Source organism: Prionailurus bengalensis, chromosome C2 (genome assembly GCF_016509475.1).
Source record: "Prionailurus bengalensis isolate Pbe53 chromosome C2, Fcat_Pben_1.1_paternal_pri, whole genome shotgun sequence".
Classification (NCBI taxonomy): domain Eukaryota; kingdom Metazoa; phylum Chordata; class Mammalia; order Carnivora; family Felidae; genus Prionailurus; species Prionailurus bengalensis.
This window is the reverse complement of record NC_057350.1, coordinates 24,771,189-24,777,126: the sequence shown is the minus strand read 5'-3', so window position 1 is coordinate 24,777,126 and position 5,938 is coordinate 24,771,189. Positions and strand designations below refer to the sequence as shown.

The following is a 5,938-nucleotide window of genomic DNA, read 5'->3' as shown; positions in this document are numbered from 1 at the left end:
GGTGTCACTTTTGCCATATTACAATTTCTTATATGTACATTTATCTAGTACTGAACTTTCAATACTGGTTCATGGTTAATGTCACCGATAGGACTATATTGTTTTTACTATTATTTTGTGATAATAATTATTCATGAACTTTACACATCTATAAAATTTCTCGGGTAAATTGTTGAGGTCCTCAGTAAAATCTTCCTATTACTGTAATAGGGATTACATTTAATCTATTGATCAATGTGGAAAGAAATAAAATATCGTAATGTTAAATAATTTCATCATGAAGAAAGTATAATTTTTTATTTACTCATCATCATTTATGTATAGCAATAAAGTTTTAAGCCTTCTCATCCTGTGCTCACCTCAGCAGCAAATATACTAAAATTGGAATGATACAGAGAAGATTAGCATGGCCCTGCATAAGGAAGACACCCACACTTTATCAATCCTATCATCCTTTTATTGTCCTCTACATTCATCTTTCAACATCCTATCCCCTACTTAAAAGTTAAGACCCTTCAACATCTAAATTGTCTTCTTACTACTTACACCCCATATTTCATCATTATGAAACCTTACTTACATTATAAAAACCTCATTTACCACAAAGCACTATCTTCATGATGCAAGTCTGAAAAAGCCCAATTCATGTCTACAGTAGGACAGCCAAATGTGAGCGGTAAAGCAAATATGAAACCTTCAATAGTCTTACTGTATTTTTTAAAAAATGTTTTAATGTGTATTTATTTTTGAAGGAGAGAGAGACAGAGCACAAGCAGGGGAGGGGCAGAGAGAGAGGGAGACACAGAATCTGAAGCAGGCTCCAGGCTCTGAGCTGTCAGCACAGAGCCTGATGCAGGGCTTGAACTCATGAGCCATGAGATCATGACCTGAGGTGAAGTCAGAGGCTTAACCAACTGAGCCACCCAGGTGCCCCTAGTCTTACTTTAAATCTAGAAACTCTAACATCAATTATGACCTTACTGATGCCTACCAATCCTATTGTATTTCCACAAGTCCACTTGCTTTTTTGTTTTCTATTCAGACTCTTCTCTTCTGATGCTTCCTCCTTGAATCTTAATCTCAACACATGAGATTTTCATTTCACTGACAAAATTAAAAGAAGGGGGGAGTTGGAATGACCTCACCAACCTCTCCTTATCACAGACTTGTTTGTTGATTTACCCTCATTTTCTTAGATTGAAACATGAAAGCATATCAGGATGTCATCCTCAGTTCCTGTCTCTTCTACTGTTCACTCTGTAGGTGATTTAAAGTATCATTTGTGTTCCAGCTATGCCCCAATTTAATGAGCTGGCTAGGTTGCTTCTTGACCTACAGATTCACACATGCATGTACCTTATCAATATCTCCACTCAGGCAACCAAAATGTTGAAATGTTTCCACAGCTTCACATATCTAAAGTGGAATTGCCAATTTCTTCCCACAAAAGATGAGTTCCATCTGCATTCTTCTCAGTAAATTACACTTTTATTCAGTCAGTAACAAGGTGACAAACAAAGCTCATTCCTTTTTTTTGATATTTTTTTCCCAATTTCTACTGTGTTAGATGAGAACATGTTACTAATTCTAGCCATGAGAATATGTGTAAAAGTGATGTATATCACAGTACGTCCTTGACTGAAAATAAATACCACTTAAAATCTGCTATGACCTATTGTGTTCTGGTGGCTGGTGTGGAGACAATCCTCAGACCATGTGTAAAGAGGGCAGAATCATTTAATGGAAGGAGCTGGGATCCCTACTTTGTTGTTTTGGTGTGATTCACCTGATCAAAAAAAAATGAACAGCAGATTGATATGTGTGCAGGAAATGTACAAGTGCTAAGTCCTTGACATTTCAAGAGTTTATTTGTTCAGAAAATAGAATGATAATAAGCCTAAATATCTTGATCCATTTGAAGTCTTCATATTGCATATTTGTTAATCAACTTCATTCATAATTTGACCATCTTTTCAATGTCACTGTTGTAGGCCTCTACCCTGCATTGTTTCTATTATCTCCTAACAAAATTGTTGCATTGCTGTATAAATAATTTCATTGGAAACACATTTACATGCTTGTAAATTATCCTACTATAACTTTGTCTTGAAATGATCCTGCTAAAACTTAAATCAGGTAATTCCACAGTATTGCTCAAAACTATGCAGTGGAATCCCTTCTGAGAATAACCACATAGATTTATATGAACTTTCTCTTCTTCATTACCTCTTTGACCTGCCCTTCTACCTTTTCTGCCCTCCTACTCTGCTGTAATTCTCTGGCTACTTTGTAGATCCTCAATATATCAAGTGCACATTTTTTACCTTTACTTTAGCTATTCCTTCTGCTTGAAAGGCTTTTAACGTAAGATATATGCTAAGCTTTCTCATTCCATTCATCCAGGCACCTGTTCAAATTTGTTGAATGAGCATATAACAATGCATTTATCTCTTTTATTTTTGCGATTTCCATTTCATGACTTATAACCTGTTTGTAGTTTTATGCCTTTATAAACAATGCATGTCTATGAGCATATCTGGAACTCTTCCAATACTAAGTTATATATCTTGTGTTAAAGTTGAATTGCTAGGTCATGAGATAGGAGATAGTTAGAATATGCCAGGTAGTGCTAGTTTATATTCCCACCACAATGGATAAGTGTTCCAGAAGTTCAAACTCCACCAAAACCTAAAGTTCATTTTATATATTTTTTATTTTTTTCTGATAATTTAAGGGATGGGTTTTAATTTTCAGTGCTCTGATCACTAACACATTTGAACAACCTGTCACACACTTATGACCATTTGCCACAACCTGTTTTGTCATGTATCTGTTCAAATCTTTTGTTGATTTCCTTCTGTGATTTTCTCCTTTTTTTTTTTTACTGACTGTATGACTTACTTTTCTTGTTAATTCCTTATGAATTATATTAGTTAAAAATATTTCCCTTCATTGTGACTACACTTTTAAATTTTTTCCCTCTGGTAGTAATGCATGTTGGTGATCATAAGTACTTAGGTTATCAATTTGTATATTTTTCAATTTTGTGCTCCGTTTAAATTTTTTTAAGTATTCCATTTTGATCTGACGGTTGTGCTGAAAATAACAAAAATAACAAAATGATAGTGGACTAAGAATCAAATATCTTGTTAAAAACCACATAGAAGTAATTTCCAGTGCCTTTTTTTTTGAGCAGTCTCACAAAGACTTTATTACATTTATTGGCATAACATCTATAATATCTTTTATCTTTAAAATTCTCCGACTTTAAATGTGCCATTCTTTTCACTCTCAGTGTTTAAGAGAATTTTTCCAATGTCTCTTCATTCTCATTGTTCTCTTAAGTGATAGTGTTATTATTGCTTATTTGAAACGATGTACCTTTACGTTTAGCTATTTTTATGATTTGAAAAAGCCTTTGATTTTCAGTAATTTTGCTATGATATACTAAAATGTGGTTTTCTTTGGATTTATCCTGAAGTAGGTTCAATCACCTTGAATTGGTTTTCACATCTGTTTTTATTAATAATCTCTTTGAATTCCCTCTTGCATTTCTACATTTTCTTTCTACTGTATTTTTTCTTTTGTTTCTTCAGTTTATTTCTTTATCTAAATATTTTTTGTGTGTTGATCTGCTGTTAATTCTGTATCTTTAGCTAATTTCTAATATTGAATTCTTCCATTATAGAATGTGGCTAAAGATGCTTATTCTAAAGTTGCCAAATTTCTTGTAAAATTCTTCTTTTTATCTATTTTCACCTTAATTTCATATATCTTTTTCACTGTATAAGGCACAGTTTTATCCATTTTTTTGCTAACTCAAAACTCTTAACCATTTTCACATTTGCTCTTACTGTTAATTTTCTCTACAATATTTGTCATTTTGGTCTATTTGAATGTCTAGTAGTTTTTATGTATGCTAAACTGTAAACTTAAAGTTACGATAGGGGCACCGGGTGGCTCAGTGGGTTAAGCATCCGACTCTTGATTTGGCTCAGGTCGTGATCTCATGGTTTGTGAGATCCAGCCCGGCATCAGGCTCTGCTCCAACAGCACAGAGCCTGCTTAGGATTCTCTCTCCCTCTCTTTCTGCCCCTCTTCCACTCGTGCTTTCTCTCTCTCTCTCTTCACCTCTCTCTCTGTCTCAAAAATAAGTAAATAAACTTTAAAAATCCTTAAGAAAAATTGGGGCGCCTGGGTGGCGCAGTCGGTTAAGCGTCTGACTTCAGCCAGGTCATGATCTTGCGGTCCGTGAGTTCGAGCCCCGCGTCGGGCTCTGGGCTGATGGCTCAGAGCCTGGAGCCTGTTTCCGATTCTGTGTCTCCCTCTCTCTCTGCCCTTCCCCCGTTCATGCTCTGTCTCTCTCTGTCCCAAAAATAAATAAACTTTGAAAAAAAAAAATTAAAAAAAAATCCTTAAGAAAAATAAAGGCACTGTGGAGAATCCAGAACGTGTTTTTTTCTTTTTTTACCAGGAAAGATTCTCTCACTCCTCTGTTATACAGATAGCACAAGGATATCATTTCAATCCAAACATGAACACATCTAGATGGAAATTTGAAGATACTTGGAATATCTCTGCTTCATTCCTGTCTGTTGAGCATGGGCTCTTAGGCTTTTGATTGAGACTTTGTCAGGTTTTTGTGGCTTCACCCTTAAAAGACTGCAGAATATTCATCATTATTCTTAAACGGTTCCCTAGTTTGGGTTTCTGTTCTCCTATCCGAATGAGAAATAAATCTTCAAGATACATCTGTAAGCAAAGACTAGTTATATGCTTTGTTCCTTGAGCACAGTGACAATGCAGGGAATTTTAATCTCCTTTTTAAAAAACTGTAACTCAGTCTAGGTCTCTGGCCTCTCGAGCATCTCCAGAGCTCAAATATTCTGTGTAGGCATGTGGTTGATCATCCTCCAGATCTTAATTTTGATTACCAAAAGCTTTATTGTTTTTTCTTTCCTCCAGCATTGTTTGTCTGTTTATGCTGATCCCAATCCTATGCCCAAGCCCAGAACTGGATGAGGCACCCAGTTTAATAAATGAAACAAAAACAGTGCTGGTGAACATCAGCTAAATTCAGATAGACTCTAATCTCTCTTGAGTGAGGTAATAATTGTAAAATAAAGTAAAATCTATTAATACGTTGTGAAACTAATAGTAATTCAACTAGAATTGGCAATAAGATTGCCATAAATAAGATTGCAATAAAATTGTTATTAAATTTCTTTTCAGTTCAGCTCAGGATTTGGCACTAAATGAGTTAATACCATTTTTTAATATGTGTTTTCAGAGCTTTCTTATTTTGATATTTGTGGATCAGTGACTATGGGTCACTGATGGTCATTTGTGGATCAGTGATTATGGGTCAGCTAGTATCTCTACTCACTTTTTGATTAGCAAATACAAAGCAAAACACTTAAATTTCATTCCCCTCTTGTACTTGCATGTACTATTACTGTATATTTTAATTTTAGCTTAAATTTCTTAAACATCAAAATAACTATTATTGCCAATTTACAAAGTGATTATTTATGATACCTGTATAACTTGTTTCCTTTAGTTCTTCAACTGACTTCCCAACTGAAATAACATTCCTTGTTTTATTTTATTTTGTCATTTAATTCACTAATTAATTTATTTACATTTAGTGAGAATTTGCTGACAGCAAATGCTACTTTGGTAAAAATGCCTATTTTTTTCTAACGTTATTAACATATGTTTATATTGAATAAAGAATTCATGCTAGGAATTTATGTACTTTCACCACAGAAGATAAAATTCCATTGTTTCCTGGATTTTATTATTTATTTCTAGAAGTTAGTATAACTTACCTTTAAACATAATTTTTTTTCTCTTTAACACCTTTCTATATTCTTTCATAGTCAAATTACACCTTTGTATAGATACCTTGGATTACTTTAGTTGGGATTTATATTCT

The 5,938-nt window shown here is 34.1% G+C and overlaps 1 non-coding gene across 1 annotated transcript; it reads left to right on the top strand.

The window, feature by feature from the left end:
* The first annotated feature begins 351 nt into the window (after positions 1 to 351).
* Positions 352 to 458, top strand: LOC122492452. Its single transcript, XR_006299639.1, has one exon. It is a non-coding gene; the product is annotated as a U6 spliceosomal RNA (small nuclear RNA).
* The last annotated feature ends 5,480 nt before the right edge of the window (positions 459 to 5,938 follow it).